Source organism: Triturus cristatus, chromosome 4_2, assembly GCF_964204655.1.
Source record: "Triturus cristatus chromosome 4_2, aTriCri1.1, whole genome shotgun sequence".
NCBI lineage: Eukaryota > Metazoa > Chordata > Amphibia > Caudata > Salamandridae > Triturus > Triturus cristatus.
Genome location: NC_140586.1, coordinates 293370444 through 293396083, shown reverse-complemented (window position 1 = coordinate 293396083; position 25640 = coordinate 293370444). Strand labels below are relative to the sequence as shown.

Genomic DNA, 25640 nt, shown 5'->3' with positions numbered 1-25640 from the left:
GTTATTATAGACACTTCTCTGTATAACTTGATAAAACTTGAAAATAAAGCAGTTAAAAAAAACATCTGTACCGGTAGTAAAGAATTTGGGAATGCTGACTGATGATAATTCATCCCTTAGCCCATAAATGTATGTAGTAGTTAAAAGCTGCCACTTTCACTTAACGCTATTACAGAGATTTCTCCCTATATATCTGACCAACAAAGACTTTTGGTCAGGCAGCGTGATAAACTCTTGCTTCAACTAGTCCAATAGGCTCTATCACAGCCCCTTAAACACCAAGTTTTAAAACTTCAACAATGTAAAATGTTGCAGCCCTTATAACAACCAATCCGAACATCAAGAAGTGAATTGCATTAGGCTACAGTTCAAAACACTGATCACAGCACACCCGGCCTTTTACAAAGCCAGTCCCAAGTCGTTGACCAACCAACCTATACCAAAATGAGGTTTAGTGTGCACAGAGTCCAGTGGAACCCCAAAGGTAGGCAGCGGTAATAGTAGATAGCACCTTAATCTCTATTGGTGGCTCAGCGGTGGGATATACAACTCTGCATTTGTTGGACTGACTTGGTCAACACCTGATCACACAACAGAGCTCCTAAATTATGTTTAGAAATTCAGAATTTTTGAATTAACTAATTTTTCAAAATGACTAAAAGCCTTGTTAGGGCCTTCGTTCAGTCGCTTTAGAATTTTAGAAAAATAAAAGCTCACTTTAGTTCGGTATAAGAGGGCTTAGAATATTTGTGAGAATGTCTCTTAACAAGAACCCAGCTATTAGTGAAGATAACAACACTGACAGAGAATATGGTTGAAGAGCTTGGCCTCCCCCCTTATCTCCAATTAGAATTCAGGGAGTTATGGTCTCTACAGGGCCAACTCTAGGGCGGGGCGACCGGTGCCCCCGCACTGGGTGCTGACTTTGCGTGGGGGTGCCTGTTTGCTAGTTTCTATTGTTTTTTTAAAGCACCCGCTGCCGCGTTCCTTGGCTTCAGCTATTTTCAGCTAACAATAAAATTGTCAAGTTAACTCCGGTGATTAATGTTCTTCCTGGAAAGAGACTGTAGTTATGTCTAGTGGAAGTTTTGACTGGTGAAGTTTCATCATAAGGTAGTGCAGAGGGTTAATAAGCCTGCTGTAAAGAATATGTACCATGCAAATCACAAAGTGAATAGAACATAAAGAAGTCAGTGGGTTACTGCTTTCGTGAGAGACTTCCTTTGGTTACTTGCAGTTTATATTTAAACTCCTAATGTAAAAAAGTGAGCTATTAACTGTCATCAAAGAACTGAAATGCAGATTTCAAGTATAGATTAGAGCTTATAGATTTCCGCCCCCCAGAGTTTCATTATCCTTATGTTGCACAAAGGGTTCATTTGGGTAGAAATCAATTCTGATTATTAAAGAGAACCCCCAACCATGGTGTTACATTTCAAATTCTGAGTTTGTGGTTCTCCAGACCAAGCACCCCTAAACTATACTGCCTACTAGTATGGATGACAAACAAATCCTACCCCTTGTAGTCCTCTGTTTTATGTAATGTTTCCTATACATTAATTTGGCAGTTGGCAGGGTATGTTAAGGAACACCCCTCTGAGCAAGGTGAAGACCTCTCAGATGGGGAAGAGGATGGAGGGGATGAGGATAACTGCCAACCCCCTCCACTTCCTAGGGAGAACAGGGTCCATGTGCCCCGGACTCCAAGAATACAACTCACAGCACCTAAATCCTACACAGGTGGGTCAGGGGCTTCTGAGTCCATTGAGGACAGCCTCAATGAAGAGACCAACCTTTTATTAAGGTTGGCTAAAAGATTAGACCTAGAGACCAGACTCCTGGCTAAAAGATTAGACCTAGAGACCAGACTCCTAGCTCTAGAAAAAGAAAGAGCAGAGATGGGCCTGCACCCATCAATGGTGACGGCAACTTAAAAAATAGGGTCAAAGAGCAATCTTATGATCCCAAAATCCCCAAAGGGATTGTCCCTAAATTTGAAGATATTGATGATATCACCAAGTGGTTCACAGCCTTTGAGAGGGCTTGTGAAGCCAGAAAAGAGCAGTAAACTCACTGGGGGGCACTCCTTTGGGAAATGTTCTCTGGTGAGTGCAGAGACAGACTTCTGACCCTTAGTGGGGCAGAAGCAGAGTCCTATGAACTCATGAAGGGCACCCTGATTGAGGGATTTGAACTAACTACTGAGGAGTATAGAATTAGATTCAGGGAGCTCAGAAAGCTCAGAGTAGATTTGTAGACTACTCAATGAAAACACTAGGTGGCTGGTCGACTGGAAATAAAGTGCAAGATTATGATGGTCTTTATAATTTGTTTAAAATAATAGATATTAAATAACTGCATTGATGAAAAGTTGCATCAGTATCTGGTAGACCTAGGTCCAATTTCTCCCCAAGAATTAGGAAAGAAGGTGGACCACTGGGTCAAAACAAGGGTGGCCAGGACGTCAACTGGGGGTGACCAAAAGAAAGGGGTTACAAAACCTCCCCAGAGAAAAGACAGTAAGCATCCTAAAGATAAAAGTAAGGAGTCCCATGTAGCCCCCTCAAAAACCTGTCCATGATGGTGGGCCCAAAGACACCTCACAAACTAAAACTGGGTACCAAGGTAAGAGTTGGGATCCCAACAAGGTATGGTGTCACAAATGTCAAAAGACAGGACACTACACCAAGGACCCTAGCTGTCCTAAAAACCAAGCCCCTAGAGTAGCTCCAGGGGTTGCCAGTGTAGCTTTGGAGGGTGGTTCCTCAGATGAGCAAGTCCTCATAGCCTTCAACTGGAAATGGGTCCAAAAGGTGAATTGGAGATTCCAGAGGGGAGTAGACACTTCCACTACCTACTGGTGAATGAAATCCCAGCCACTTCCCTGAGAGATACCTGTGCCAGTCAAACTGTAGTGCACGGCAGGTTGGTACTCTTAAGCCAGTATGTCCCAGGGGAAACAAAAAGAGTAAGGGCTATCCCAGGGGAGGTCACTGTTAGGCCTATGGCTGTAGTGGCCCTAGAAATAGCTGGGTCCCTTAGTTGGAGAAAGGTGGTAGTCAATAAAGACCTCCCCCTTGATTTTCTCCTTGGGAATGACCACCCAGAGATTGGTCTGAGCCAAAGAGAGGGACTGGTCCAGTGCCAGACCTCATCCAAGGAACTGGGGGGGGGGGGGGCTGAACCTGCAGTTAGTGCAGATAAGCCTCAAAAGAAGAGACAGTGTAGGAAAGGTGGACAACTGTTAGCCACAGTTCCAGTGGGCCAGGGAGATACTATCCCAGTAAGGGAAAACTCCAAAATTGGCACTGGTGAAGTCCCCCCATGCCAACAAAAAGACCCGACTAGTCAGGCAACTGTCAAGCCTGAGTTGGTGGCTCCTCAGTTGGCAGAACAGAGGGTGGAAGAAGGGTGTTCTCTATAAAGTGTAGAGGCCCCCTACCATAAAACAGCAGACAAGCCACCAGAACCCAAAGAAGTCTGTAAGTTAGCCCCTTCACCTACCAGTGAAGAGCTAAAGGTGTGGTTCTGGGCACTGACAGCTGTCAGTGGCCTCTGCTGGGTGTTAGCCTTCATGGCAGCACTATCCGTGGCATGGTGGCCTAGTAGCCCCATGCCAAATAGCAAGTTAGGCCCCCTGACCCTATTGGTCATGGTGGGGTTACTCAAGATGTGGGTAAGCCCTGTGGGTAAACTGGGTTTTGCCCTAGCTAAGTTAGAAGTTTTGAGTTTGGCACCTCTGAACCCAAACTGAAAAGATGGGGTAAAGACATTAAAGAGCTAGGAAAGGAGCATTGGGAAATAGGTCCTGAAACTTTTGAGGTAGGCCAGCTCCCCAAAGGGACTGGCCTGAACAGAAGGAGTAAGACAGAGTAGGCCACGCAACTTTAAAACCGCTTCCTCTACCCTTCCTCGCCTGAAAGACTAAGACTCTCCCAGGTTTGAATGAGTCTACTGGCCTTTGGGCTGGGGGCTTATGTAGGAAGCTGGGTTTCTGTTGCAGCAACCCTCCCCCACCTTTTGCCAGATTTCTGATACACTTTCACTTCCTGTCCCCTGGGTCCCTGCCAAGCAGGTTCCCAGGGCCTGTGCTCTTTCCCAAAACTGTACCTTGTACCCCGAATTGGCACCTCTCTGGCCACGTTAGTCCCTTATAAAGGTACCATGAGTACCAAGGGCACTCTGACCAGAGAAGGCCACCTCTAAGGGCTGCAGCACATATTTTGCCACCCATGGAGGTCCTGTACCTTAACACACACACACTGCCATTGCAGGCTGCGTGTTTTGGTGCAGAGAAAAGTGAAGAGTCGACATGGCACACATACCTATGTGACATGCCTGCACCACACTGCCTATGGTATAGGTAAGACACCCCTCTAGCTGGGTACACTACACCACTGGTAAGGGTACAGTTGCATGAGCACTGTACCCCTACAGTGTCTAAGTCCATTCTTAGACATTGTAAGCGTAGTAAAGCCATAAAGACTAAATGGAGAGGCTTTGCTCCCTGAGCCCAGAAACAAAGCTGTTCCTGCGCGGAGGTGGTTACACCTCCCCTAGGCCAGGAAGAGCCATCTGTGACAGGGCAACTTCAAAGGCCTTGCCGCCTTTGTAACATGACCCACAGCCTCTCCTGCTATCAGGAGCAGGCCCCCTTCCTGTCTTCCCTACTTTTCGGCTGGAAGACAGGTGGGAAAAATTTGCACAACCCAGAAGGTGTGCCCACCTCTGCCAACCCCACCCCTCAGGAGGGGGGAGGAGAGGTTAAGCCACTCTTCAGTGCCTGCCATCTTGCAGATGGCAGGCATTCTCCAATCAGAATTACGGATTGTGCCCACTCCCCCACGTGGGTGGGGCACACCAAGGGTGTAGTCACTCTAAGGTCAGTAGCCCATTGGTTACTGAACTCGAGACCACAAAAACGCCCCTAAATACAGAATTTAGGGAACAGTCCTGAACCAAGGAGACAAGAACCGACAAGCAGAAAAGAAGAAGAAGGACCGAAGAAGCAGTGCTGAAACTAAGAAGAGGAGGAAGCCCACTGACTTGGCCCCAGCCCTACTGGCTTGTCTCCACCTCGAACCTGTTCCAGCAAAATCCTGGTGTGTCCTGCAGCTAGCAGCCCCTAAGACTCCAGAGGATCTACCCTGCCTTCCCAAACCAGACTTTGTCTTCTGTGAGCACCGGATTTGATTACCCACAGACTCCGGCTCTGGCCAAATCCGTGAGTCTGCCCCACTCGGCACCCCACACCCGTGGCCCGAGTTCGAGTGGCCCAACACCACAAGGAGGTCTCCCCGGCGATCCTGACCTGAGATATTGAGATCTCTGACGTGCCTCAAATCTCCAATCAACACCTGCAGCCCCTTTCTGGAGGATCCACCTGACCGCGACCGGAGCTGGTATGACAACCTGACGCCTAAAGACACCCCTGTACCCGATGTCCCACGACCATGGGTGGCCGAACCGACGGTGTCCCAGCATCCCCAGGCATCCCAACTTACCTGTCCAACCAGTGGTCACCTCCAGAAGATCTTCATCCCCAAGCCTGCAGTGTTTGTTGCAACAGGAGGATCACCATTGAAATCAACAGGGCACCCTATGCCAAAACAGCACCCTGCACCCAGCCGCCGCTGCGGGTGCACTTTGGGTGCTGACTAGGATCCCCCGTTGCCCTGAGCCCAACACCAGGAGCTTTGCTCCTACAACCTTGTGGCCTACTCGTGAGCAGCCACCAATCTGAGGCCCTCTATCCCCCACTGGATAACATTGGGCCTCAGCACTCTGCACTCGGCAGTCCTAGTGCCGCTGAGGGTGTTCTGAGAGTGCATCCACGACCCTAGGGGAACCCTGGTTCTAACCCTAGAATACCAACTCCCACAAATAAGTATTTACCTGCAAACCGTTAACTTCATTTCCTTCCATAGAATTGCATTGACTGCTTTTCCTTGAAAATTCTTCTAAGTGTGGAGTTGGTTTGTATGAAACATTGAAAAACTGCAAATGTACTAAAAGTGAATTACTTACCTTTTGTCTAGGAAATGTCTCAGTGTGATATCTATGCATATCACACTGATTAGCAAAAGTAACTGAAAAAGTAAACTTAAAAGTAACGTGCACAGGTGTTAATTAGATTGTCGTATCTCAACCTACTTTATCTATGGAAAATTTTAAAAAATCAGAAATGGAGATCAGACACTGCTGATGCAGTGGCAAGAACTTGAAACTGTATTCCCCCTAGGGTTGAGAAAAGTAGAAACTTAGTTGGCTTATAGGAAAAAAGTTGAAACATTTCCTTGCCCTACTTCGATCCCTGCTACAGTGGAGAGTTTGCGGTTGCATCTGTAGTTAGTGCCCATTATAAAACAGACTAACAACATTAATGCCAGGAACTAGAGCAAGAACTCAGGGTAGTCAATTCACCAAAACAGCAGGGGTAGCAGAAATGACAGTGCGTACCCTTTGGCACCCAATAGTATCACTAAATAAGTCATTCTCAGGTTGTGTGTCCAAAATCTGGAACGCACTGCCCCCTAATATACAGACTATAACCTCACATCCAGCTTTTAAATGAAAAAAAAAATGAAAAAAAACAACTCAAAGACTATCTTTTGTTGAAATTTTTCCTGAATTTCATCACCTGGTCCTGAGCATGCTCAGTTGTTTGAATAGTGCTGGAAATGTCAATCATTCCTTGTGGTCTTGACTGTTGTACTCATGTTCTACCCTACATTTCTTGCTACCCTCTTTAAATCTGCTGTTACTTTGGTAATCTCCTTGGGTATGGGCATCTACTGCACTTCAGATTCTGTACTAGAATTCATTTGTCACTTCCTTATGTGTTTGTTGACATAGTGTGCCCTTTTCTCTTCAGACTTTTTCTAATTTTCCGCATTTGCTTATTTGTCTCCACTTTTACTTCGGTCTGATTGTTTTGCATTATCTCTACAGCTGAATCATTGATGCTCTGGAAATTGGCAACCACTATACAAAAACCTGAACAAATAAATCACAGGTAATCCCAGAGCAAGAGTAGTTATGCCTATGGATGGCTGCACAAGTGCTTGTCTTGAATGGTTATATTAGTAGGCACTACCCTCCAATGGTCAAACTACTCTAAAACCATAGATAAATGTAAACAGAAAAAAAACACAAAAGGGGGTGCCTCAAGAGTCCAACAATTGTATTATAGAGCTTGTTCTCTTTTTTCTTTCCTCTTTTTATGATAAACACATCGATCAATGGTGTCAATCCCAATATACTCTTCTCCAATATTGAATTTACATGGGAGTCGTTGTGTGAAGTCTCAATAACAGTTCTCATTATTAATCTTCAATACATCAATCAATCAGCCCGGCCAACGCGTTTCGAGGACTTCATCAGGGTTTCTGTATTTCTTTGCAGCAGTATCACATCGAAGTCTAAGTGTAAGGTGAATCAGTTCTCCCAGAAATTCTTCAGACATTCGTATTGCTTCTATAGTATCGCAGGGAAATGACAGAAGGGCATAAATAAATCATGTAGCTTAATATCTACACCCCATTGGATTCTGTAAGCCCAGACCGAATTATACGACGTGCCACCTCCGTCATGGACCATCTTTTGGTGGTGACATCATGATGAAAGCATGGGCAGTGCCAAGGGTACTAAAGGTATGGCATCCATTAAGCCAAACTGGAAAAACGAAATCAATCCTGGCAAAAAGTGTTCAACCAGCCCTACACTGCAGGAGGCCACTACCAGAACAGTGTGCCGGGCAGCAGTACAAAGGAAATGCCAGTGCAACTGAATGGACAGATCTTGCAAAGACAACTACTACATTATCCAGCATTTGTCTGTCATTGAATACAACATCAAGCTACCTGTTGCATCTTATATGTAAACAATGTCAAAAGCCACCTATTTCTGCGTGCACCGATGGGTCACGGAGAAGGGGTGAATAGTGATGTCTACAGCATCCGATATCTGCGCAACAGGCTACGTAAAACACAGAGTTCAGGGGATCACCCCAAAAAAAAATGCCTTTCTCCAACTCTGATGTTCTTCTACCGCACAGCACTGATATACACTTGGGGCAGAGACGAAAACATTGCCTTTTACAATCATATTGACCATTACACCACATTAGAGGGTTCTACACAACGAGAACGCATACATCGGCTGGCCCTCAAGTCAGGGCATCCCGGTGCAATAGAAGGGGGAAGGAACCCTGAGTCAGACCATGCCTCTCTCCGCACCTGTTAGAGCTATAACCCCAAACAAACTGTAGTAAAATTCTCATGTTCTCCTGCTTGCTTTAGAACACTAGTGCCGCCAGGTCATATACGCCAGGTACTTAAATTACTTAGTGCTACCAGGTGACCGAGAAGGCAATTACACTTTTTTAAACCGAAATGAGATAGAGATCAGCTGCTGCGGAGCGACTGTTTGTTTTGATAGCGGTGGAGGGAGTGAACCGCGCCCATGCTCCGAGCTGGCGTATGGAGGAAACAAGGTGAGAAAGGCGAGATCAAGAAGGCGCGATCAAGAAGGCGGCAGGATGGCGGCTACAGTGAGACTTAGAGAAGGGGCCGAGTGTATTCCTCAGCATATATCGTTCTCCTCGAGGCCTCCCGTAACCCCACACGTTCCTCGGATCTGCCTGTCAGTGAGGAAGAAGGTTTGCGGGTTTTCCGTTGTGATTCTGCGCAGCTGTATCAGCTCGCCCTCAATCGCTGTTGCTAGGGAACAAGGAAGAGCTGACTACGAAGAGAAGATGGACCTTACCCTGTTGCTAGGCGACAGTCGGGAGCTGCATCGACTATCATGGCTCCCGCCTACCGGGCAGGTGAATTCTGCGCGACGGACATTTGTTTTTTTCCAAACGGGTGAGAAATCTGAGATGGCCTGTCAACCTCCTGTTTCCATGACATTGAACAGGTCTTGCTCTTTTCCGATTACAGTGGTCAGACCCTTCTTACTGCTCCAGGCCCTGCTCCGATTTCATTACACGAGTCAGACCGTGCTTAAACTAGTCACTCCTCTTGCGTTTCACTGGTCTGATCTCGCTCTGCTGCCATTACAATGGTCAGTCCGTTCTTACTGTGTCAGAGCCTGCACTCATTCCCTTACACTACCCATACCTAGCTTACGCTAGCCAGACCTCGCTTTCTTTTTCCGATCTTGCTCTAGTTCCATTACACTGCCCATACAACGCCTACACCCGTCAGACCTCGCTCTGGTTCCATTACACTGCTAAGATCTCAGCCTAGTTCCAATACGCTGTTAAGACCTTGCCCTGGTACCACTAACAGTGGTCAGACCCAGCTTTGTTTTCATTACACTGGTCAAACCTCGCGGTGGTCCAATCACAGTAGCCAGACATATGGTTCCATTACATTAGTCAGAACTCGCTCAGGTTCAATAATCGTATAAAGGCCCGCTTCTGGTTCCACTACACTGGTTAAAACTCCCTCTGGTTCCATTACACTGGTTTGAACTCCCTCTGGTTCCATTACACTGGTTTGAACTCCACCTGGTTCTATTACACTGGTTTGAACTCCACCTAGTTCCCTTACACTGGTTTGAACTCCCTCTGGTTTCATTACACTGGTTTGAACTTCCTCTGGTTCATCATACTGGTTACAACTCCCTCTGGTTCTATTACACTGGTTTGAACTCCCTCTGGTTCCATTACACTGGTTTGAACTCCCTCTGGTTTCATTACACTGGTTTGAACTCCACCTGGTTCCATTGCACTAGTTACAACTCCATCTGGGTGCATTACACTGGTTTGAACTCACTCTGGTTCATTACACAGGTTACAACTCCCTCTGGTTCTATTACACTGGTTTGAACTGCCTCTGGTTCCATTACACTAGTTGGAACTCCCTCTGGTTCCATTACACTGGTTTGAACTCCACCTAGTTCCACTACACTGGTTACAACTCCCTCTGGTTCTATCACACTGGTTTTAACTCCCTCTGGTTCATTACACTGGTTACAACTCTTTCTGGTTCCATTACACTGTTTTGAACCCCTTCTGGTTCCATTACACTGGTTTGAACTCCACCTGGTTCCATTACAGTGGTTTGAACTTCACTCAGTTCCATTACACTGGTTTGAACTCCACCTGGTTCCACTTCTATTACACTGGTTACAACTCCCTCTGGTTCCAGTACACTGGTTTGAACTCCCTCTGGTTCATTACACTGGTCACAACTCCCTCTGGTTCTATCACACTGATTTTAACTCCCTCTGGTTCATTACACTGATTACAACTCCCTCAGGTTCGATTTCACTGGTTTAAACTCCCTCTGATTCAATTACACTGATTTGAACTCCCTCTGGTTCGATTACACTGGTTTGAACTCCCTCTGGTTCCATTACACCGATTTGAACTCCCTATGGTTCGATTACATTGGCTTGAACTCCCTCTGGTACCATTATACTGGTTTGAACTCCCTCTGGTTCCACTACACTAGTTTGAACTCCCTCTGGTTCTATTACACTGGTCTGGTTTGAACTCCCTCTGGTTCCATTACACTGGTTTGAACTCCCTCTAGTTCCATTACACTGGTTTGAACTTCCTCTGGTTCCATTACACTGGTTGGAACTCCCTCACTGCTTTGAACTCTGGTTCCATTACAATGGTTTGAACTCCCTCTGGTTCCATTACACTGGTTTGAACTCCCTCTGGTTCCATTACATTGGACGGACCTCCTTCAGATTCCATGACTGAGTCTGACCTCACCAATGAGACCTCCCAGTATGGGAACTAAGTGAGCCAAAAGCCACCAGCTAGACCTAGTTAAACACTGCTCCTAGAGTGACGCCAATCCAAAGTCGACTCCCTCCCTACAACAGAAAGCCATTCAGCCAGCATCATCCAACCTACTGGACAACTAGGGCTCGAAAAATCCGAAAAATGGTACTAGTCCTGCAGGTCTAGTACCTTCATTCCTCGACCTAACTTCACCCTACTTGACCTCCGTCTCTGAAAGCTGAGCAAATGTGACAAGTTAACAAGATTTAAAGACATCTTTATTGCTCATTAGCTTTGTGAGCAATAAAAATGCCTTTAAATCTTGTTAACTTGTCACATTTGCTCCGTTTTTAAAGACCGAGGATAAAAGTTAGTTTGTTTTCCTACTCGCCAGAAAGGGCGATTAGGACCTAAAAATAGCTCGTCCTCATTAATTCTACCTCGCAATGCGAGCGGGCGAGTGGATTTGTCAAGCCCTTCCCTATCCAGAGCTGAAAAGCAAACTAATTAGGCCCCTCAAAATACAACACAACCCGAAACCATCTGCATTCGCGTCCATTGGAAGGACGACTTCTCGAGTGCTCAACTCCTACTCTTCAAAGAGGCTCGCAACCCCGAATCCATGCACCAGCAGCGCAAAGGGCCGCGCCCCTACAATACGAATGGATAGCCTCCAAAGGAAGAAGAGAACTCGCGTTCAAGAAGTCAATCAACCCACTTTTACCATAACATAATGATAGGAAATGCAAAGCTCTAGTGCTTTTTCACCAATAACATTGGCATGGTCATGAATGGCATCAGTCCACCAAAACAAAAGCCCACAAGGCTAGCCCCTATAGTATTCTCAACAGCAAGTTCCACTTATTTAACAGAAGCATCTGCTTCACCAAACCCACTACCTTATTCTTATCCTCTTTGCCATTATTGGAATCTAGGGGCCTCGGCCTAAGCAATTTAGATGGTTTAAACAATAAAACAATACACAAAATTACGGAAACAAGCACTTATCAAACAAATTATATTTGTATTTAACTCACAAATATATATTTTTTTAAATCACAATTTTCATGGGAAGGTTCTTTTCCACCTTCAATTGAGGCCACCCATCGCCCATACTAAAGTCCATTTTACGCACTTGCACTGCTCCCACGAATCAATGTAAAAATATCAACTGAATTTTTAGCTTTCAATTTCAAATACCATCACATTTACAGAACGTTTAAAAAATTTCAATTTTGCTTTTCTATTTATATACACTTAATCTGTTAATATTATTTATTTTCTAAGCGGTGGCAGACCCCTATAAGGCGTTACGGACACCCAGAGGTCCTCGGGCCACAGGTTAAGAACTGCTGGCTTAAAGTACCTCTATCTACAAAGAACTTCTATACAAAACGTGTATACTAACATAGGAGGTAGCATGCGTGTAGTCCTAATTTTAACCATCTCTCTGTACTTGTGATGACAGTCTTAAAGGAGGAGACCACAAAAAACACAAGCAGAGTGCTGTCCCAATAGTAGTGTATATAGGCAATGTTTTATCAGACGAACATTACTCTAATATCAAATATGCATACCAATCTCCAGTCAGACTACTTAAAGTAAAGAGTAATTGTATTTCTATTTGTTCACCCATCTACAACTGCCGGGACTATAAATCAGGAATAAATCTGTACAGCCAGGGCCGGACTGGCCATATAGGGCACCGGGCGTTTCCCCAGTGGGCCACCAGGGTGGGGTGCTGATTTTGGACCCCTGGTGGCCGTTTCAGTTACCGGGGGCCGGTTTTGCAGTATAGCTGCAATATCGGCCCTCTGTACAAAAAGCAACTGCAGTGTTTTCCATGCGCATCCCCAACCCCTCTCTCCCCGCGGCCAGTCCGACTCAATGGCCAGGGACAGTTTGCGTCCCTAATCCAACCCGGTGTACAGCTGAACCCCAATACTTTTTTCTTAAGTCTGCATCCTTTCCTTATCTCACCTGAGGGCCCAAGCTTAAGCCAGAGCCCTTTAAACAAACCAGTACAATGAAGCAATGGTTGCCTTCTCTGACCATCCTCAAATTCGTAGTCAATGCAGCTCCAGAAAAATGGGATTATGGCCCTTTAGTTTCTCTGCCGTACTGACAGTGTGCCCCAGAGACGATTATTATTTTTGCAGTTCTTTACAGAGCGAACCCATCCCAAGGGCATTGGAGCACTTTACACGAGCACCAGTTACATTAAACAAGATAAAAAAACGGAGCCCTCCGGAATCTCCGCACTAATCCCTAGCAACAGTGTAACCAGAGCCCTAGAGTTAATAAACTATTTTACAATTCTTTAGAATTGACTTGGAATTGAGAACTCGCCAAACTGGGAAAATTACTGATATTGCTTTCTATCAACCCTAAACATCAACTCTGCGGCAAACCTGCTACAATGTGGCCCGACAATTAATGTCAGGCTCCAGTCTTTTCTAAATTTACAACTAAAATGATAAAATCTCTCATCTCAAAAGCAGGGTGGCAGGAAACGGTCTTATGTACATGTCCTGTATTTTCCATACGAGTAAACGTGGATCTGAAATAAATTACTATATTTAAAAGTTTTCAAACTTTTTTTCCAGATGCTAGTTTATTTCTTTTTCTAAAGTACACCCTTTTTTAGGTCTCGCCTAGCGTTGCAGCGCGCATTCGCTTCTTGCTCTGCGAGGGCTATTGTGATCGAGGAGATTTCAGAAGGGGACTTGAAGCTCCGCCCCTCATTTTCATTGGCTGGCGTCGTCGTTTATGTAAAACAGTGGCTTACGATTGAAACTGAGGCTTTTTTGTTTCCACCCTGTCTCCTTTTCGTCTGGCCCATCCGGACTGTATCGTCTGCTTGTCGGCTGTCCTGAGGGTATTTCTTATCTTTAGTAGGCGTGTTGTGATGGATCATGTTTCTTTGATGCTATAATATGTGTTATTTTGGCCTGACCAAAATGACCGCAGTGGCGCTCCGTACATGGAGAAGTAGGGTTCCTGTTATGTATGTGGTTTGATTATTGTTGTCTAATATGTGCGTTTTCTTTAAAAATGCATTTTATTAGTCTGTGGTGCTTCTTAATGTGTGTATTTTTAATTTATTTTTACATTAAAGCACGTTGGACGCGCATCTTGTTGTGCGCAGCACACCCAACTATTTTTTTTAACATAGAATCATGGTTGCCTCACGCCTTCTCCCAGATGCCGCATTTCTGTTTCAATAATGGTGGGCACGCGACTATAGTCCTGCCTGCTGTTGCAGGCAGAACACGCTCTCCCGCACGGCACGCCAAGCTTGATATTTATGATGTGTTCTTGGCAGCACTGCAGACTTCACCACGGCTCTTCCCTCCCTTCTGCCCTAGCTTGACTGCCCAAATAACGGCTCCTTCACTCCTGCCCTGACCGAGATAGAGGTGGGGACAACAAGAGAGTAAAACCATCGAGAGATACAAACTTTTCCAGCCCGCCCTGGGCTGCTGCCTTTTGAGACGAAAGAAAGCATTTGCAACGGCTCCCTTAGAGACCCAATGATTGACGCCCAATAACCATGTGATGTTTTTTACGATGTTGCTTCAGGTGAAATCATGGAGGGCAGCAGCTGGCTTTAGAAGCGGCAGAGCGGGCTGGAAGGGAGAGCCGGGGGGGCAGGGACGGAGCCGCGGCGCAGAGGCAGTGGCAGAATGGCAGCAGTCAGGCCAGTTCCAGTGCTTTGTCTGACTTCTAGACTCTGCCAAGCCAGGCACGTTGTGGCTCGTGGGCTGCTTCCCTGTTGCTGCCTCAATGATGATACACGACGGCTCCCCCGGCGGAGGCAGTAGCCCCCAGCAGCATGGCAGAATTTATTGAGCTAATCAGACCTTCAGAGTGTATAAAAGGGGAGGCATTTCACCCCTCTGGGTCTCAACTGAACATCCTGGCCTCTCATTCCTAGATTCAGCTACTCCAGCTCTCCACTCCCACTTCTGTCCACAGCCCCCTGCCTTCTGCTGCACTTACAGTCCAATGGGTTTCAGCCTCTGCTTCTCACATATAGCCTCTGTCCTCTGTTGCCTGCCCCTCGTCACCAAAGTCTATTCCAGTGTCTTAACAGAATTAAAATATTGCTGTATACATACGCAAATATATGCAAATGCTCTATAGGCAAACATATGCCAGGTCATCCAAAATTTACTTGTCATTTGCTGCTTGATATTGTGTGAAATTTAGTTGCGCAGCTTAATTCATCGCAGTGCCCATTTATACTTGAAAGGGAGCCGTTTATAAAAGTGACCTTATTTTTTAATTTAACAGTTATAGCCTAACCAAACAAGCATTTGCAATGCAATAGGTCTCACACTTTCGAAACGTTAACCTATTGGTATTTTAAATTGCAATGACTTTTACTTATGTGCACTTTGTACTCATAGTCGTTGCTTGAAGGTTTTCAAAACACATAAATAAAAGGCATTGTTGTTTACAATGCCAATAGCTCAAATCCTCGCAAATGCGAGACATATTGCATTGCAAATGCTTGTTCAGATCAGCTTCTGTGATGGATTCAGTTATTTCTGCCTCAATCCCACAAAAGCTGGTCTGGAGTGGACACGGCCTGCCTTTCTTCAGTTTCAGAATCCCCGCTCATCGTGGTAGGAGTGCAATTTAGATTTGCATCTAGAGCAGGATGGCTGAACAGATAGATATTAACTCACAGACCCTTGGTAAGCAAGCAAGGCTAGGCTCAGCCCCAAGGAGCTGTAGAACCATTCCCAGACAACTGGCCCTTTGTACCATCAAGAGAGTAGTGCAGCATGAAATAACAAACATTGGCGAAACCAAAAGGTCTAACTTTATTTAATATAGCAATGATGTGAACAAAGGCACTGGCAAATCCTGTTTACAAGAGTTGCAAGCACATATGCTAGCAATAATCAAAATAAGGGGGAAGTGAACCACATCTATATGCATGTCAGAGTCTCCAGAGATATCGTCTCGAAGACCCTAAACCACGTTTTTACTACCAGTGGCGTACACTATCTCCTTTGGTACAATGTTGTGGGTGGTTTCATCATTGGGTCTTTTCACTTGAGTGTCCTGTTCTTCAAGTGATTACATCATCCACCCAGAGGAAGACTGTCTAAATGAAGATAGTATCATCATCTAGAGAGTGTATCATAAATTATCTCCTGTTCTATAATGAAATTTATTAAAAAGAGAGGAAAGGGATAAGGCTAAAAACAGAGCGTTGTAGTGTGGATGAGTTATTGATCTGCGTCACCTAGTGGTCATGTTGACATGTGTCGGCCGAAGTGTGCCTCTATGGATCAGTGGTCTTCATCAGGACCATGTGTATTGGAACCCTAAATCTGAGGATATTCCTCAGGTTGTGTGGGTAAGTATACTAACTTTTACAAATCTTAGTCAAGGGTCGTTTCTCTTCCCAAGACGGTTGTTGTTATAGGTGTGGTCTTTAGCCTATAACTGGAAGGGAAACAAAAAGAGATTAATTTCTCAGTGAATAAAATATAGATGGTGTCATATCTCTATTGTATTGTTTTCCTTGATTCCCAATGCGTTTCTACTGGTTTTGCAAATAGCGCATGAACATATAGGTATCTACCTATTGTTTGTCAGCTCAAAGGTGCTGAGTGTATAATAGAAATGATGTGGTCTAACTGGTAGTAAATTTCTGACGTAAAAGTGGGTGCACTATAAACAGTGAGAAAATGCATTATGAAGGCAGGCTTAATCGAGCACTACACCTATCCCAATTTAGGAAACAGGGGTATAGGGGTTCATATCGTTGTGTAGTGTAGCACATTTTTAGACTTCTCTCATAGAACATATAAGTACTCTTATTAAACATATTCATTTCTGTGTGGGGATGGAATTCTCATGTTGACAAGATCGTTAGTAAACATGGGAGTCGGAAAAAAAGATGAACATTGTCCTTTTTTTGGCAAGTACCATATGGGGAGTTTCAATGTGGCCCATGCGATGCAGGTAGACCTGGAACGGTTCTGTCTTGATCTGATGATGGAATCAGACAGTATGCATATGATTCATCAGTAGGATTATAGTCTCACTAAGCACTGGTGTTCCCAAACATAGGTCACACCAGAGAAAAGGGAGAAGAGTTAATAAGACAAGCCTATTTATGTTCTTTACATCGTATGGATGCCTGATAATGTCCCTGTTGTAACGGTTCCATATTTAAAAGGATCTGTCTAGATTTGATGGTTAAATCAGATAGTAATGATAATAAGCGTTACAACAGAAGAATTACCAAACATTGGTGTTTCTAAACGCCAGTCATACCAGTGAAAATGGGGGTTTAAAAAAAAAAAAAGAGCATGTTCATGCTCTTGTCATCGTATGGATGCTTGATGTTATCTCTGTTGAGATGATTCCTTATTGGAATGGTCCGTCTTGATTTAATTATGAAACCAGAAAATGAGGATATGCAGCGTTACAATGATCTCACCAAACGTTGGTGTTGCCATAAAAGAGGAAGGTTAAAAGTAGAGCTGTCTGGCACAGCGCTGCTTCGTGTCTGTCCCATCCCGAATGTTGTAATGAATTGAATTAAAAATGTATATAGCGCAGACTGCCACCCTACGGGTATCCTGGCGCTTCGATTGAAAAGTACCCACTATAGCAACAGAACCAGTTGTCAGTGTAGGGATCTATCTTTCGCCCCTTGGAAACAGCCAGGTTTTCAGGCTCTTCCTGAAGCAGGTTAGAGAGCTAACCTGTCTAAGGTTCTGGGGCAGCTCATTCCATAGGCGCGCAGCAGCCACACCAAAAGCTCTACCCCCCATCCTGGATTTCTTAAATCTGGTGGTTGTGATCAGATTTGTGCTCGAGGAGCGAAGATGCCTCCTGGGAATATACCAGATGAACATCTTCTGCAGAGGGATTGGACCCAGGTCATGTACTGCTTTGTGTACAATACAGAGAGATTTAAAACAAATTCTCTTCTTAATAGGCAGCCAGTGCAGGTCTCTCAAGGCCAATGTCGTGGAAGACCTACGCTATATTTAGTACCAGCTTAGCTGCCGTAGACTGGACTCTCTGCAAACCCTGCAGAATACATTGCGGTGCTCCCAAATACAGGGAGTTGCAGTAGTCCGGTCTGCTCAGGATTATACTCCTTACTACAAGCGATCGAGTGTCTTTTGGTAGTAGCGAAAGAACCTTCCGTAGCATACGTAGTAAAGAGAAACAGACACTAGCAGTTTTATTGGCCTGTGATTCCATTTGGAGATTGTCATCCACCATGACCCCCAAATTACACACCTTTTTAACAGGAGTCAAGGCTTCATCCTCAGGGGTGAGCTTAAACTCCACCGGTAGATGTCGAGATATTCTAGTAGCAGGACAGCCCACCACCTCTGTTTTCCCCCCATTAAACTGTAGGGAATTTTTCCTGAGCCAACCTGCGGTTTGGTGCATGCACTCCTGGAAGGTATCCATAGATATCGCTTGTTTTCCCTCAAGGGAAAACACCAGTTGGATATCATCTGCATAGTTGACCAGGTCAATTCCATAAGATTTAATAATGGGGAATAGAGGGCGTAAATAGATACTGAAGATATTGAAGATAACAGGGCTGATCGCCAAGCCCTGTGGCACCCCAAGGTGTACTAGGGACTTATCGGAGGTGAACGGGATCATAGATACGGCCTGTTGTCTTCCCGAAAGATAAGATTGTAACCACTGCAAGGCCAGTCCTTTAACTCCTATGCCTTTCAATCTCTCCACTAGTACTGTATGGCTCACCGTGTCAAATGCGGCTGACATGTCCAATAGTACTAGGACAGAGGAATTCCCATTGTCAGCACGCATTCTTAGATTATCCATTACGGTTGCCAAAGCAGTCTCAGTGCCGTGTCCTGGGCGAAAGCCAAATTGGTCCCTATCCAGCAGGAAGTTATCCTCAAGGTAGCCTGCCTTTTCTAAAATTTTGATCGGATATGGCAGAAGAGATTTGCTGGAATTGTAGGGTCCAAGGATGGCTTTTTGAGCAAGGGGGTCACCACTGCCTGCTTCCATGCCTCTGGTACCTCTCCTTCCTATAGAGACTGGCAACAGATATGCCATAGCCAAGGGAGGGTTTCTTGCCCAAATATTTTCCAGATTTTATGTGGATGGGGATCAAAAGGAGATCCTGAGGACACGCTTTGGACCAAATGATTAAAATAATTTTCCGTAGGAACTTGAAAGTATTCCAGGGAGGAGTCTACCTGGGGTCCTACGTATAGCTTCCATGATGAATCATCCTGGCCACTGGTAACAGTGGGGTGCAGATCGCCAACAATTTTAGTTATTTTCTCTTCAAAGTAAATGGCAATCTCATTGCAGAGTTTCTGCGATGCGACCACCCGATTACTCATGCAGGCTGGGCTAGAGAGATCCATAAAAACATTAAAAAGTGCTTTTGTGCTGTTTAGTGCCTGCAGAATAGATTTGGCAGACAAATCTGCTTTGGCCTTGGAAATGGACTTCTTGTATTGGGCCTGTATTAGTTTCAATTCTTTCTTATCTGACTCCAAGTATGCCCTCCTTCATTTTCTCTCGGCCTTTTTGCATGCTACTCGTAGTTGTTTCAGCTCATCATTGTACCAGGGAGCAGAGGGTTTTTTCCTATTTTTAAGTCGTTTTACTGGAACTATTAAATCAAGGGTTCCGGCTATATAATTACAATAGGTTTGATAATTTTCACCTACAGAGGCAGAAGAAACAAAAAAATTCTGTTTCGGGAAGGTCGGATATGTCCTGTTTTTAACTAGCTTGGACCATTCTCTTCCCTTTCGATAGATCACCAGCCGGTTATTGTTACCCGCTGAACTAGGTATCGAAATGCAAAAATGAATTAGAGAGTGGTCGGTCCAACTTTGAGGCAGTATATCAACCACCTCAGTCTCGGCCTGGTTTGCAAACAGTAGATCTAAGATATGCCCTCCTGAATGAGTTGGCTGTAATACCAGTTGGTATAATTTAAGATTCTCACATATATGTCTTAGAACTCTCAGGTGATTATCTAGGTTACCATTATCCCATAGGTTAAAGTCCCCTAGTAAAATCATTCTAGAATGGGTTACGCTCAGGTCAGTGATTTTATTAAATAATGCTTGGAATTGTGTGTTGGAGCCCGGGGGTCTATAACAGACTACTCCCGTGAGTAGTTTACCTTTAGCCTCTTGAAGTGAAAAACCCAGCATCTCCATCCCTTTAACATCATCTACCTGTAGAGGTGCAAAATTCAATTTTTCCTTAAAAATCACCCCGACCCCCCCCCTCCTCTCCCAACAGCCCTCAGTTTATGAAATATTTTATATCCATCAGGGCACGCAAAGCCCATTTGTACTGAAGGATCAGTGCTAGTCCAAGTCTCTGTTAGAAAGAGGACGTCCAAATCCATGTCCTCTAACATGTTGGATACCTCTTGATAATGTTTCATTAGGGATCTACAGTTGATCAGCCTGCAATTTAAAGTGTTCTTAGCATAACTCGTGACATCAGCAGGAGGTTGATAATCCCCCCCCTTCATCCCTCTTACCCATATTAAGTAGCTGTTCCCTGGTGTATCTTATCCTGCCCAGACTACAACGAGCAGCATGGCTGGCGTTGAGTGCGTCCGGAGCGAGGACTGGTGCAGACGGGCTTGCCTCTGGTGTGCCTGCTGCGCGCGCGCTTGCATTGCCTGTTCTAAATAGACAGGCAAGTGCTAATGCCCGCAACACTAGAGCGCAAACCCGGAAGTACAACAAACCCAAGTTCCTACACCCACAATGGCGATAGAGGAGCGCGGACATTCTAGATTCCCACTAAAGCAGCGGGATGTGGAAGATCAGATTTTATGTGCGGGTAAGCGGAGCGAGTACAATTTTAAAATATTAGAAAGACATCAATAAAAACAGATTTAGCAATGTTTAATTTGGATGAGAGAGAACACATTTTTAAATCGGACCGGGAGATCTCTATTGGAAGGTAGTTAGCCACAAGTTGGGCGCGGTTAAGTCCGTCATTAATTAAAAATGTGTTCTCCCCGTCCAAATTCAACATTCGGGCTGGGACAGACACGAAGCAGCACTGTGCCGGACAGTTGATAAACAAATAAGTGGGCAGTCCATCAAGGATAATACCAGGCAGCCATATGATGTACAGAATGTGAAAACGCTCTACTTTTAACTTTCCCCTTTTATGGCAACACCAACGTTTGGTGAGATCATAATGACGCTGCATATCATTACTGTCTGATTTCACCATCAAATCAAGACAGACTATTCCAATAAGGAGCTGTCCCAAAAGGGTAACATCAGGCATCCATACGATAAGAAGTGTGAACATGCTCGACTTTATAAACTCCCCCGCCCCTTTTTTCCCTCTGGTATGACTGGCGGTTAGGAACACCAATGTTTGGTAATTCTTCTGTTTAACGCCGTGCATCATTACTGTCTGATTTAACCATCTAATCTAGATACTCTAAATAAGTAACCGTTTCAACCGGGACATTATCAGGCATCCATACTATGTCTAGAACGTAAATATGGTCTTCCTTTTCTTTGGTATGACCTATATTTGAGAACACCATGCTTGGTGAGACTATAATCCTACTGATCATATACATAATGTTTAATTGCACTAACATATCAAGACAGACCATGTTCTATGTCAGCAGATAGCTGCGCTGTCTCAAAAAATCCCCTACATGGAGAGGCATCTGCTATCTTCTTGGCTACAGTTGGAAATCTTATGTGGAAAATTCATGTACACAGTTACTGTCACATTTTGGTTACCATGAAGTGGGACTTTTCATAGTTTGGCACCTCATTGTTCACCAAGGGAATTATTTTTCCATCACAGAAAATACTCCAAACTTTGGACAATATTATTCCTGTTTGGCATGGGAGTTAATCTGTGGCCCAGCAAAGGTACCTTTGGTACTGGCCATCAGTCCATGAGGAAGAATGAAGGGCAAGACATCTGAGGGCTAAGGGGCGTAGCTTGGGGGGAGAGGGAGATTTGATATCCCCCCCAGTAAATCTATTTTCTGGTAAATAGTTGGGAACAGGTGTTTTCAGTCGGGTATGGTGAGGTGTTTGTCAGATTTCACCAGGAATTTTCACATACACCCAGACAAAAATGCGCATACACACAACCTCCCGCCCTCTGTTTTGAAAGTCTCAAAACATGTTGGTTTACAAAATATTGTGTCTTCCCTCACTTAGTTCACCTACCAATCTTCATTCCTCTCCCTTTTCACTGCCCCTTAATCCACTCTCATGCGCCCTGCTTGTCGTATAATGCATTTTAACATTATATGCCTGCGTGATGTTGGAAACTCTGAAGCTCCCCCCTACCCATTTTACTGACCGTTTCTCAATGGATGGACAGGGACTTGTTCGACTAAAAGTAGGCATTAGAGAGAGCATTCTTCCACAATCGTTTCTCAATATTGTTTTATAAACTGTTTGTCAGAGAAGGTGAATATTTTTCATTTTGTATGAATTTTATGTGACTTGATTTCTTCAGTAAAATGTAATTAATGAGGTCATGTGTTTTTTCCAAAACGCTATTCAAGGTTTTTGTTGTAGGAAGAGAGGGTTATTGTTCAGTGCCTCGGCTATGGCAGGATACATGTAATGAGATTTAATTCACTGCCAGCCAGCTATCTCTCGAGTTTAGGGTGCTGTTGATTTGTAGCAGCAGGAGTGGACAGGCCTCTCTAAAGACAGCTTTAAATGTCTGGAAGACCTTAGGTGTTCTAATAAAGTACATATAAGAACCAATACAGAGAGTGGGCTTTAAGTCAGCCAACTTCAGCCATTGGCTTTCATGTGTTTTTCCTGGTTTGCCATTGGTTGGATGGCTGTCCACTAAGGTCATGGCATTTCGAGGATAGTTAAAGTGTGTGTTGCCACTGGTGATGATGGTCAGGTAGTCTTCTTGTTAGACTGCAAAACTAACATGACATGTTGCTGGTCATTCAGAGCCAGTTTGTGTTTTTAATGTGTTTACTGACATGATGACATTTTAAAGGCTAGTTTACCTTTTTTTCCAGCTAGGCAGCTCATCCTGTTTATCTTAACAGCATAATAATGCTATTCACTAATCACCACCGCTCTGTTTAACATTTAGAAACACCGGATTCCAGACAGATGTTTAGGATAAGCACTGGTTTGTGTGACTGAGCTTTTTTTTTTTTTAGATACACTGTGTGTACAATTATTTCATTTGGATATCATGAAACTCTCGCACTGATGTGACCCCTCTGCCAACCAATGGCTTAACGTTAAATTTTTCCTTTTTTATTGAACTTCTTTTGTGAATTTTTAGTGACTTTTTTTTAAAACTTGATGTTGATTGTTGTTATTGGTTTATGGCTTTTCCAGCATTGGTGGTGCTAAGCCATTTCAGTTCGATGTGAGCGGGCACAAAAAGTTAACTTCAAGGAGGCTTTCTGACATGGCGTCTACAAAACCTTGCATATGGGCACAGTCAGAGCTCAAATAACCACTGCTTGGTTCAAGCATAGCGAGTGTTCGCCAGGGCTAGGCAATGGGAAACATTTTAGAGCACCAGAGCTTAAATGAGGTGTCTGAAATCATGAATGCATGGTTTGCGCAGTGGTCAGACAGTTGCACATTTGCCATGAAGGCTCCTCTGCGGCAGCAGTATTGCTGATTGTGAGTGACACTTGCACGTTCTGATCTCCAGACTGGCACCGCTGCCCTGGACTTAGGTTTAGGATCCCAGACAGAACAAAAAGAAGCTCTCAAATGACTGGCAGGAGAAGCTACTTACACCAGGCAGAGTACAACTGGGGATTAATCCATCACTGCATAATGCTGATTATTTGAAACTATTGACAACAAATACGATATGCTTTGTTTTTTAAAAATTATTGTGCAAACCTAGCTGGGGATCACTGGAATGCTGTAGGGACGGTATAGAATGTATGTCTGATAAAGGCATAAAACAATGCGGGTGGCACCGCTGGTGCCAGTGTCGGCAGTAGACTTCTCCTGCAGTCATCTCCTGAGAACATTTGTGGTGCTCGAAAAGTTGTTATTATTTCATTATTACTGGTATTAGTTGAGTAGTTAAATACAGCACGTAATGTTTGTTAAATCTCTAGTCACTCTTCCAAGCATGTCTTGCTTAAGGGATTTGTGAAGTGGAATGGACACAAAAGTGTGGCATTTTGCAACTGCCCCCACACACTTTTCTCCAGTGTCACAAAGTAGTAAAAATGCTACCGCAAATTCTGCTTACACTGATTGCCCAAGTGAGACGATCACAGCCCTGAGAGTCTGTAAATTATAATACGCTGTCGGCTGCACCAAGCCGTAGCAAATTGGAGAAATGCACTTCAGAATTAAGGAGGGTTCCCTTAAAATGGGGGCACAGAACTTACAGACCAAAACTGGATTTCAAAACAAGAGACACCCGTTTCCAAGAACAAACTGAGTTAATAGAAAAAAAGTAGGAGAAACACCACCCAAGGGACACTTTACCGAAGACGGTTAAGAGCAAAACTTTGCAGCCCAGAATTCCAGAGAATGGTGAAGGCCCACACATCTCGTACAGAGCATGGGCCAGAACATCTCCCAACAGTGTCATTCCAAAAACAAACCCCAGGCACAGGCAGCCCTTCCGTCGTGTAACCTGAGTTTACCCATAATTATCTTTCACACGAATATTGTTTTCATAATTTATGTGATTCCTTCCATTTGTTTCCTCAGTTTCCAGATGAAAATAAACCACCAATTTTGTCATTCCAACAGTGTTCAATTTCCATTTTAAAACCTGTGGATCTGTCACATCTATACAAGCTACTTCGCCCCAGCACCTCAACAATGAACGACAAAGTAGCCAAACACTGGGAAAAATTCCCCCACAACACACTCAGCGAAAGAGAACTCGGTCTCCTCTGGGCCTCCTCCTCACAAAACAAAATAACACCAGTATTAGCACAGACAAAATTCTGGCTACTACACAAGACTTACTGGACCCCGGCTCACCTGGGGGCGCTGGGGCTCAGGGAAAATGATCTGTGCTGGAACTGCGGCAAAGAAAAGGGGGACCTAGCGCACCTGATCTACTATTGTCCCAAAGTCAAAGTGTTCTGGGGAAAAATATTCAACTTCATAAATATAGCGTTGGGGTGCACATTAAAACCAGGCTTCACTACCCTCACTACCGCGTTCGTGACAACAGAACTAAATTCACAACATGATAGAGACCTAATAGATCTCCTATTGACAGCGGCAGTGAAAATAGTACTCACCAAATGGAAAGACACATCCAAGGCACATTTCAAGGGATGGCTCAACTGGGTGACGTATCTCAGAGGCGCCGCCAGCACTGCCCTGCGGAACTCACCATGGAAACAATCCTCCAGGGGAATGTGGGCTTCTCTGGACGAGTTCCTGGACCCCTATAAACCCTAGTGAGCAGGAGCATACTCACTAATAGGGCCTAAAAAAGCACGAAAAAGTACCCCCGAAAGATAGGAGCACAAACACGAAGGATGTAAACTTCTTGTATACCGTGTCTTCTTTCTCTCCTTTATTCTCTATCCTTTTCCTTTTCACCCATTCTTATTCTCTTAGCAAGACAGTGGATAAGGGGGACAATCAAGCATATATACTGTGTAACTGTATCCTCGACAAATACAGCCAGTTTGGCTGACACCCTGTAACGACAAAGCGTTGATGTCTATATGTGTAAAATCAATAAAATTTGTTGAAATAAAAAAATAAAAAAACTGTAGATCTCCAATTTTTAAATGACTTACCGACTACGTAGGACAGGATTTGCAGGTGAGCAAAGCCAGCACTGTATCAAATGATTTATCCGTTATTGGAGACCACCGAAAAAGTTCAATCAAAAGTTGTCTTGCGTT

The 25640-nt window shown here is 44.4% G+C and overlaps 1 protein-coding gene across 2 annotated transcripts in view; it reads right to left on the bottom strand.

Annotated features, from left to right (window-relative positions):
• Positions 1–25640, bottom strand: part of RABGAP1L (RAB GTPase activating protein 1 like) — a 1225189-nt gene that overhangs the window by 165936 nt on the left and 1033613 nt on the right. The window lies entirely within an intron of this gene.